Source organism: Bos grunniens, chromosome 13 (genome assembly GCF_055505025.1).
Source record: "Bos grunniens cultivar Pamir isolate PY7600 chromosome 13, Bosgru_T2T1.0, whole genome shotgun sequence".
Taxonomy (NCBI): Eukaryota; Metazoa; Chordata; class Mammalia; order Artiodactyla; family Bovidae; genus Bos; species Bos grunniens.
Genome location: NC_141177.1, coordinates 39,481,302 through 39,492,656, shown reverse-complemented (window position 1 = coordinate 39,492,656; position 11,355 = coordinate 39,481,302).

The window sequence follows — 11,355 nt, the reverse complement described above, 5'->3', positions numbered from 1 at the left end:
AATTTCTTTATACTCAAAAGAATGTCCTTATCAATAGATTAAATTGGGAGGTTGGATCTTAATATCCCAGCTGCTCTGTACAATAAAGTTAATATATGATGTTCATTTTTTTTTTCTTTCCCCACTGGAAAAACAATGGCCAGCAATTTGCCTTGAACCGCAAATCTGTTCTTTTGGCCAAGTGAGGCTATTTCTCAAATTTCATTGTAAAAAAATGAGCAAGTCGAGGATGGAAGATACAATTTTCTAGTAAGTCACTGGTTCCAATCCATGAGTTACTTATTCTCACAAATAATCCTCCAAACCAGTATGACACATGAACTGTAAGTCTCAGGTCAAAAACTGCCTTGTAAAGGCACCATTGATCATGTATTATCTGCTGGTGCTGCTAAGTCACTTCAGTCCTGCCCAACTCTGTGTGACCCCATAGACAGCAGCCCATCAGGCTTCCCCGTCCCTGGGATTCCCTGGCAACTGGAGTGGGTTGCCATTTCCTTCTCCAATGTATGAAAATGAAAAGTGAAAATGAAGTCGCTCAGTCGTGTCTGACTCTAGCGACCCCATGGACTGCAGCCTACCAGGCTCCTCTGTCCATGGGATTTTCTAGGCAAAAGTACTGGAGTGGGGTGCCATTGCCTTCTCTGTGTGTTAGCACAGGAAAAAAAAGTTTTAATCAGCAGCCATAGATTCTGTTCCTCCAGTAACAGAATTGATAAGAAATTTCTAACATTTACTTAGGCAAATCTTTTTCTTGTATCACATATATAAAGTAGAAGATCTCATTGTAATATGCATCATACTGCTATGAAGACTGACTAGTCACACACCTTTTGTTGTCATTGGAATGTCAGCATGTTATAATGTGACTTTTTAAAAAAAATCAAATCAGGATAAATTGGTGTTGAGCCTTGTCTTGAGTAAATTATTCCAAGATCTATATACCTCTCTCACACAGGTTTTCTGTAAAAAGAAAGAGAGAAATTAAAAATCTGTAACATCTCTTTGTTAGGAGATTGTGTAAGTTTCTGTTGTAAGTTTTTATCAGAAAACATTGAAAAATGCAATCTCTTGGTGCCTCGTTTAGTTAAGAGTTTTAGTTGGGTGTCTCCTTTGCTCTTTCCTCAAATTAACTAAAAGGGTTGTGAACGAAGAATTGTTAATAATCAGTGTGATTAGCAGGGTCCCCTGGCCCTTTCCCAGCACCCACCTTTTATGAGCAATTCTCTGGTCTTCTTCATAAAACTAAATTGTGGGTTGTGGATAATGCCTTGGCCCGCCCGTTTGACAGATGCACAGGCTAGTTTTGTGGTGGGGCCAAGGGGCTCACTCGTGAGCTGGGGAGAGAACAAAGTGGGAATAACACCTAAAAGTCCCTAAAACTGCCTTGGAAAGGCACCATTTATCATACCCTTGAAGTGCATATCCATTTTTTTGGTGTCTTGAAATGTCCTTCTCAAAGACACTCTCTTTTAATGGGTGAGGAAGAATCCTCATTTTGCTAAATCCTGAAAGAGTAGACCTATGGATTCATTTAAAGTCTTATTACTAGTAAAGGCTTAAGCAATTTATCTGATTATAATGAATGACTAATTGACTAAGTAGATAAAGAACATTCTAATGTGACGTCGAGAATACCTCCTAGGTAGATAGCTAGGTAGATAAAGCAAATACTGCTTTATCATCACCTCCTTTCCTATTTTTTTTTTTTGCTTTTATCTCACTAAGTAGATTTTATTACCTTTTAAGGAAATCAAACACCAAATATCATTATCATCTTTGAGCTGCACATATTATTAAAAGGGCAGAAATACTGATACTGGGGATAATTTAGGAGATATGGCTTATTCAGAGAGAATGATTTGAGATACAAATTGCTTTCTAAAGTCTACATTTATAAACAATTGGTAATGATATTTCTAGCTAATTTCACCCAGGTACAACTCGAGTCACTCATATTACCATTTGGCACTCATAAAGTGGGTGGGTTTATTTTATTTCTATCAATAATCACTATGGATGCATTTACTCATTGTGAAATTCATTCTAACTGGATTCACTAGTTTATGTAGGATGTTCTCAACTCTTCAGGTAAGAACTTAGGAATCATTTCATTTCCTACTTTTAAAAATGAAATTTGCTTGCAGTTAATAACACAGTACAATATCTGAAAGATATGTGAGATTTTTTGGTTCTTTGAAAGATAGGAAATCACTTTTAAAGAATGGGTTAATGCATGGGTAAAAAGCAAAATACTCATCCAATTTTAAATTCTACTCAAAACCCACAAAGCCTGGAGCTTCAACATGAGATAATGATTTTGTTGCTTTCCTTAAATAATTTTTCCCCTTTCTCCAATGATTTTTTTTTTTTAAATTCACTGATTCATAGAAAACAACTCCAGATCTGTAAGCCTTAGGTGATCATTTTAAAACTAGTTGAAGGGAGAACTTGACTCACTCATCTTCTTTTTCACTTGTTTTTGCTCTTTGGGGAACAAAGGTAGTACAGGGTTGTTTGAGGTGGTCCAGTCCTATGACTTTGGAAGTGAGCACATCTGAGTGCCCAGAGAGATGAAGCCAGTCACCCAGAACACACCAGACACTTCACAAAGTCCAGTGGACAGTCAGGCCTTGAGTCTGGAGGACAGAGGGCCTGCATCTGACACTGACCTTATCTTTTTCCAAACATAATGTGGTAACTTATTATTGGGTGTTCCTGGTGGATCAGTGGTAAGAATCTGCCTGCAATGCAGGAGATGCAGGTTCGATCCCTGGGTTGGGCAGATCCCCTGGAAGAGGGCATGGTAACCCACTCCAGTATTCTTACCTGGAGAATCTCATGAACAGAGGAGTGAGGCAGGGGTCGCAGAGAGTTGGACATGATTTAGTGACTGAACAACAACTTATCCTTATGCTTCTTTATTTTTTAAAATTTATTTTAATTGGAGGCTAATTACTTTACAATATTGTGGTGGTTTTTGCCATCCATTCACGTGAATCAACCATGGGTATACATGTGTTCCCCAGCCTGACCCTCCGTCCTACCTCCCTCCCCATCTCATCCCTCAGGGTCATCCCAGTGCACCAGTCCTGAGCACCCTGTCTCATGCATGGAGAAAAGACAAATCTCTTTAACAAGTGGTGCTGGGAAAACTGGTCAACCACTTCTAAAAGAATGAAACTAGAACCCTTTCTAACACAATACACAAAAATAAGCTCAAGATTGATTAAAGATCTAAATGTAAGACCAGAAATAATAAAACTCCTAGAGGAAAACATAGGCAAAACACTCTTTGACATAAATCATAGTAGGATCCTCTATGACCCACCTCCCAGAGTAATGGAAATAAAAGCAAAAATAAATAAATGGGACCTAATTAAACTTAAAAGCTTTTGCACAATGAAGGAAACTATAAGCAAGGTGAAAAGACAGCCTTCAGAATGGGAGAAAATAATAGCAAATGAAGCAACTGACAAAGAATTAATCTCAAAAATATACAAGCAACTCCTGCAGCTCAATTCCAGAAAAATAAGTGACCCAATCAAAAAATGGCCCAAAGAACTAAATAGACATTTCTCCAAAGAAGACATACAGATGGATAACAAACATATGAAAAGATGCTCAACATCACTCATTATCAGAGGAATGCAAATCAAAACCACTATGAGGTACCATTTTTTTTTTTTTTTGCTTTCACTCAATAAGTTTAATGACAACACTCACACTCAATAAGTTTAATGACAATACTCAATACAATGGAGTACAAAATAGGATAACACACCTTCGGGTAACTGACATGTCCTTTATTCCATGTTGTCCTATTAGAGTTTTATTTACACCAATACTGTGATATGCTTAAGATATAGATCAGTAAATAAAAATATTAAAGATACCAGTACAGAATATTCATTCAACAAATTAAAGCAAAAACCAAAGCTCTGGAACAAGACAAGCCTTAACCAAAAATGTTTGGATGTACCCAGGGAACTCCTCTTGTGAGCCATATCCCAGGTCTCTGGTCTCAGTGACCCTATTTAATAAGCACATCAACCAAGAAAGGCCAGCAAAAGGTTTTAAGAGGTAAGGAAATGTAGACTTATTCTGTAATACACAAAGTGCTCATTTCAGTAGATCCATTAAGAGAGAACATCTGAGAAAGATCATGAATAAAACTCATTCTGCCCAAATTGTTAGACATAAGTTTTTATAGCACTATTTTAAATCTATATAAACAAGTTCAAATTTTTTAGTAGTTTCTTAAACTTTTAGGACCACAGATAGCACCTTATTAACATTTGAACAACTGTTTCTATTATAAAGGTAGTTCATGTATGCTTATGTTAATAAACATTAGAAATTGTAAAGGGTTTTCTATAATTTCCAGTTTTTAAGGGAATATCCACAGTGTTCTCCATAGTGGCTGTACTAGTTTGTATTCCCACCAACAGTGTAAGAGAGTTTCTTTTTCTCTGCACCCTCCCCAGCATTTATTGTTTGTAGACTTTTTGATAACAGCCATTCTGACTGGCATGAGATGGCACCTTATTGTGGTTTTGATTTGCATTTCTCTGATAATGAGTGATGTTGAGCATCTTTTCATGTGTTTGTTAGCCATCTGTATGTCTTCTTTGTCTTCTTTGGAGAAATGTCTATTTAGTTCTTTGGGCCATTTTTTGATTGGGTCACTTATTTTTCTGGAATTGAGCTGCAGGAGTTGCTTGTATATTTTTGAGATTAATTCTTTGTCAGTTGCTTCATTTGCTATTATTTTCTCCCATTCTGAAGGCTGTCTTTTCACCTTGCTTATAGTTTCCTTCATTGTACAAAAGCTTTTAAGTTTAATTAGGTCCCATTTATTTTTGCTTTTATTTCCATTACTCTGGGAGGTGGGTCATAGAGGATCCTACTATGATTTATGTCAAAGAGTGTTTTGCCTATGTTTTCCTCTAGGAGTTTTATTATTTCTGGTCTTACATTTAGATCTTTAATCAATCTTGAGCTTATTTTTGTGTATTGTGTTAGAAAGGGTTCTAGTTTCATTCTTTTAGAAGTGGTTGACCAGTTTTCCCAGCACCACTTGTTAAAGAGATTTGTCTTTTCTCCATTGTATATTCTTGCCTCCTTTGTCAAAGAAAAGCTGTCCATAGGTAAGTGGATTTATCTCTGGCTTTCTATTTCGTTCCATTGATCTATGTTTCTGTCTTTGTGCCATTACCATGCTGTCTTGATGACCATAGCTTTGTAGTATAGCCTGAAGTCAGGGAGGTTGATTCCTCCAGTTTCATTCTTCTTTCTCAAGATTGCTTTGGCTATTTGAGTTTTTTTGTATTTCCATACAAATTGTGAAATTATTTGTTCTAGTTCTCTGAAAAATACTGTTGGTAGCTTGATAGGGATTGCACTGAGTCTGTAGGTAGCTTTGGGTAGTATACTCATTTTCACTATATTGATTCTTCTGATCCATGAACATGGTATATTTCTCCATCTATTTGTGTCATCTTTGATTTCTTTTATCAGTCTTCTATCCGTCAGTTCTATTCAGTTCAGTTGCTCAGTCGTGTCCGACTCTTTGCGACCCCATGAATCGCAGCACGCCAGGCCTCCCTGTCCATCACCATCTCCCGGAGTTCACTCAGACTCACGTCCATCGAGTCAGTGATACCATCCAGCCATCGCATCCTCTGTCATTCCCTTCTCCTCCTGCCCCCAATCCCTCCCAGCATCAGAGTCTTTTCCAATGAGTCAACTCTTCACATGAGGTGGCCAAAGTACTGGAGTTTCAGCTTTAGCATCATTCCTTCCAAAGAACACCCAGGGCTGATCTCCTTCAGAATGGACTGGTTGGATCTCCTTGCAGTCCAAGGGACTCTCAAGAGTCTTCTCCAACACCACAGTTCAAAAGCATCAATTATAGTTTTCTATATATATGTCTTTTGTTTCTTTAGGTAGATTTATTCCTAAGTATTTTATTCTTTTCATTGCAATGGTGAATGAAATTGTTTCCTTAATTTCTCTTTCTGTTTTCTCATTGTTAGTGTATAGGAATGCAAGGGACTTCTGTGTGTTAATTTTATATCCTGAAACTTTACTATATTCATTGATTAGCTCTAGTAATTTTCCAGTGGAGTCTTTAGGGTTTTCTATGTAGAGGATCATATCATCTGCAAACAGTGAGAGTTTTACTTCTTCTTTTCTGATCTGGATTCCTTTTATTTCTTTTTCTTCTCTGATTGCTGTGGCTAAAACTTCCAAAACTATGTTGAATAGTAGTGGTGAGAGTGGGCATACTTGTCTTGTTCCTGATTTTAAGGGAAATGCTTTCAATTTTTCACCATTGAGGATAATGTTTGCTGTGGGTTTATCATATATACCTTTTATTATGTTGAGGTATGTTCCTTCTATGCCTGCTTTCTGGAGGGTTTTTACCATAAATGGATGTTGAATTGTGTCAAAGGCTTTCTCTGCATTTATTGAGATAATCATATGGTTTTTATCTTTCAATTTGTTAATGTGGTGTATCACATTGATTGATTTGCAAATATTGAAGAATCCTTGCACCTCTGGGATAAAGCCCACTTGGTCATGATGTATGATCTTTTTAATATGTTGCTGAATTCTGTTTGCTAGAATTTTTTTAAGGATTCTTGCAACTATGTTAATCAGTGACATTGGCCTGTAGTTCTCTTTTTTTGTGGGATCTTTGGTTTTGGTATTAGGGTGATGGTGGCCTCATAGAATGAGTTTGGAAGTTTACCTTCCTCTGCAATTTTCTGGAAGAGTTTGAATAGGATAGGTGTTAGCTCTTCTCTAAATTTTTGGTAGAATTCAGCTGTGAAGCCATCTGGTCCTGGGCTTCTGTTTGTTGGAAGATTTTCTGATTACAGTTTCAATTACTGTGCTTGTGATGGGTCTGCTAAGATTTTCTATTTCTTCTGGGTTCAGTTTTGGAATGTTATACTTTTCTAAGAAATTTTCCATTTCTTCCAAGTTGTCCATTTTATTGGCATATAGTTGCTGATAGTAGTCTCTTATGATCCTTTGTATTTCTGTGTTGTCTGTTGTGATTTCTCCATTTTCATTTCTAATTTTGTTGATTTGATTCTTCTCCCTTTTTTCCTTAATGAGTCTGGCTAATGGTTTGTCTATTTTATTTATCTTCTTAAAGAACCAGGTTTCAGCTTTGCTGATTGTGGCTATGGTCTCCTTTGATTCTTTTGCATTTATTTCTGCCTTAATTTATATGATTTCTTTCCTTCTATTAACCCTGGGGTGCTTTATTTTTCCTTTTTCTAGTTGCTTTAGGTGTAGAGTTATGTTATTTATTTGATTTCTGTCCTGTTTCTTGAGGTGGGCTTGTGTTGCTATGAACCTTCCCCTTAGCACTGCTTTTACTGAATCCCATAGGTTTTGGGTTGTTGTGTTTTCATTTGTTTCTATGCATATTTTGATTTCTTCTGTGATTTGTTGGTTATTCAGAAGTGTGGTGTTTAGCCTCCATATGTTTGCATTTTTAATAGTTTTATCCCATTCAGTTCAGTTCAGTTGCTCAGTTGTGTTTGACTCTTTGCAACCCCATGAATCGCAGCACGCCAGGCCTCCCTGTCCATCACCAACTCCCGGAGTTCACTCAAACTCACGTCCATTGAGTTGGTGATGCCATCCAGCCATCTCATTCTCTGTTGCCCCCTTCTCCTCCTGCCCACAATCGCTCCCAGCATCAGAGTCTTTTCCAGTGAGTCAACTCTTCACATGAGGTGGCCAAAGTACTGGAGTTTCAGCTTTGCCATCATTCCTTCCAAAGAACACCCAGGACTGATCTCCTTTAGAATGGACTGGTTGGATCTCCTTGCAGTCCAAGGGACTCTCAAGAGTCTTCTCCAACACCACAGTTCTTTGGCATCACTTCTTCGGCGTTCAGCTTTCTTCACAGTCCAACTCTCGCATCCATACATGACCACTGGAAAAACCATAGCCTTGACTAGACGGACCTTTGTTGGCAAAGTAAATCTTACTGCATCGTGATCAGAAGAGATGCTTGACATGACTTAATTTTTTTGAATTTACCAAGGCTAGATTTATGGTATCTAGATATATATGGTATCTAGATATATAGATAGATGTGACCTATCCTGGAGAAGGTTCCATGTGCACTTGAGAAAAAGGGGAAATTCATTGTTTTATGGTGAAATGTCCTATAGATATCAATTAGGTCTAACTGGTCCATTGTATCATTTAAAGTTTGTGTTTCCTTGCTAATTTTCTGTTTAGTTGATCTATCCATAGGTGTGAGTGAGGTATTAAAGTTTCCCACCATTATTGTGTTACTGTTAATTTCCCCTTTCATACTTGTTAGTATTTGCCTTACATATTGCGGTGCTCCTGTGTTGGGTGCATATATATTTATAATTGTTACATCTTCTTTTTGGATTGATCCTTGATCATTATGTAGTGTCCTTCTTTGTCTCTTTTCACTACCTTTATTTCAAAGTCTATTTTATCTGATATGAGTATTGCTACTCCTGCTTTCTTTTGGTCTCCATTAGCGTGAAATATATTTTTCCAGCCCTTCACCTTCAGTCTGTATGTGTCCCTAGGTTTGAGGTGGGTCTCTTGTAGACAACTTATATAGGGGTCTTGTTTTTGTATCCATTCAGCCAGTCTCTGTCTTTTTGTTGGGACATTCAATCCATTTTCATTTAAGGTAATTATTGATAAGTATGATTCCGTTGCCATTTACTTTGTTGTTTGGGGTTTGAGTTTATAAACCTTTTCTGTGTTTCCTGTCTAGTGAAGATCCTTTAGCATTTGTTGAAGAGATGGTTTGGTGGTGCTGAATTCTCTGAGCTTTTGTTTGTCTGTAAAGCTTTTGATTTCTCCTTCATATTTGAATGAGATCCTTGCTGGGTACAGTAATCTGGGCTGTAGGTTTTTCTCTTTCATCACTTTAAGTATGTCCTGCCATTCCCTTCTGGTTTGAAGAGTTTCTATTGAAAGATCAGCTGTTATCCTTATGGGGATCCCCTTGTGAGTTATTTTTTGTTTTTCCCTTGCTGCCTTTAATATTTGTTCTTTGTGTTTGATTTTCATTAATTTGATTAATATGTGTCTTGGGGTGTTTCACCTTGGGTTTATCTGGTTTGGGACTCTTTGGGTTTCTTGGACTTGGGTGGCTATTTCCTTCCCCATTTTAGGGAAGTTTTCAACTATTATCTACTCAAGTATTTTCTCAAGGCCTTTCTTTTTGTCTTCTTCTTCCAGGACTCCTATGATTCAAATGTTGGGGCGTTTAACATTGTCCCAGAGGTCTCTGATGTTGTCTTCATTTCTTTCAATTCTTTTTTTCTTTTTCCCTCTCTGCTTCATTTATTTCCACAATTCTATCTTTCACCTCACTTATCCTATCTTCTGCCTCAGTTATTCTACTGTTGGTTTCCTCCAGAGTGCTTGCATTATTCATTATTGACTGACTCTTTTTTATTTCTTCTAGGTCCTTGTTAAACTTTTCTTGCATATTCTCAATCCTGCCTTAGGTTAGAGCTTTTCATGGGGAAGTTCTCTCTCTCTCTCTTTCCTCTCCGCCCCCCCCCCCCCCCCCCCCCGGCTATCCCGTGGTTTGTTTTGCTATCTCACATTTCAGTTCAGTTCAGTTCAGTCGCTCAGTCATGTCTGACTCTTTGCAACCCCATGAATCGCAGCACGCCAGGCCTCCCTGTCCATCACCATCTCCCGGGGTTCACTCAAACTCATGTCCATCGAGTCAGTGATGCCATCCAGCCATCTCATCCTCTGTCATTCCCTTTTCCTCCTGCCCCCAATCCCTCCCAGCATCAGACTCTTTCCAATGAGTCAACTCTTCGCATCAGGTGGCCAAAGTACTGGAGTTTCAGCTTTAGCATCATTCCTTCCAAAGAAATCCCAGGGCTGATCTCCTTTAGAATGGGCTTGTTGGATCTCCTTGCAGTCCAAGGGACTCTCAAGAGTCTTCTCCAACACCACAGTTCAAAAGCATCAATTCTTCAGCACTCAGCCTTCTTCACAGTCCAACTCTCACATCCATACATGACCACAGGAAAAACCGTAGCCTTGACTAGATGGACCTTTGTCAGCAAAGTAGTGTCTCTGCTTTTGAATATGCTGTCTAGGTTGGTCATAACTTTTCTTCCAAGGAGTAAGCATCTTTTAATTTCATGGCCGCAGTCACCATCTGCAGTGATTTTGGAGCCCCCCAAAATAAAGTCAGCCACTGTTTCCACTGTTTTCCCATCTATTTCCCATGAAGTGATGGGACCAGATGCCATGATCTTCGTTTTCTGAATGTTGAGCTTTAAGCCAACTTTTTCACTCTCCACTTTCACCTTCATCAAGAGGCTTTTTAGTTCCTCTTCACTTTCTGCCATAAGGGTGGTATCATCTGCATATCTGAGGTTATTGATATTTCTCCCAGCAATCTTGATTGCAGCTTGTGCGTCTACCAGCCCAGAGTTTCTCATGATGTACTCTGCATAGAAGTTAAATAAGCAGGGTGACAATATACAGCCTTGATGTACTCCTTTTCCTATTTGGAACCAGTCTGTTGTTCCATGTCCAGTTCTAACTGTTGCTTCCTGACCTACATATATGTTTCTCACGAGGCAGGTCAGGTGGTGTGGTATTCCCATCTCTTTCAGAATTTTCCACAGTTTATTGTGATCCACACAGTCAAAGACTTTGGCATAGTCAATAAAGCAGAAATAGATGTTTTTCTGGAACTCGCTTGCTTTTTTAATGATCCAGCAGATGTTGGCAATTTGATCTCTGGTTCCTGACAGAATGTGGTCCACTGGAGAAGGGAATGGCAAACCATTTCAGTATTCTTGCCTTGAGAACCCCATGAACAGTATGAAAAGGCAAAATGATAGGATACTGAAAGAGGAACTCCCCAGGTCAGTAGGTGCCCAATATGCTACTGGAGATCAGTGGAGAAATAACTCCAGAAAGAATGAAGGGATGGAGCCAAAGCAAAAACAATACCCAGCTGTGGATGTGACTGGTGATAGAAGCAAGGTCCGATGCAGTAAAGAGCAACATTGCATAGGAACCTGTAATGTTAGGTCCATGAATTAAGGCAACTTGGAAGTGGTCAAACAGGAGATGGCAAGAGTGAATGTTGACATTCTAGGAATCAGCGAAGTAAAATGGACTGGAATGGGTGAATTTAAATCAGATGACCATTATATCTACTACTGTGGGCAGGGATCCCTTAGAAGAGATGGAGTAGACATCATGCTCAACAAGAGAGTCCGAAATGCAGTACTTGGATGCAATCTCAAAAACGACTGAATGATCTTTGTTCATTTCCAAGGCAAACCATTCAAT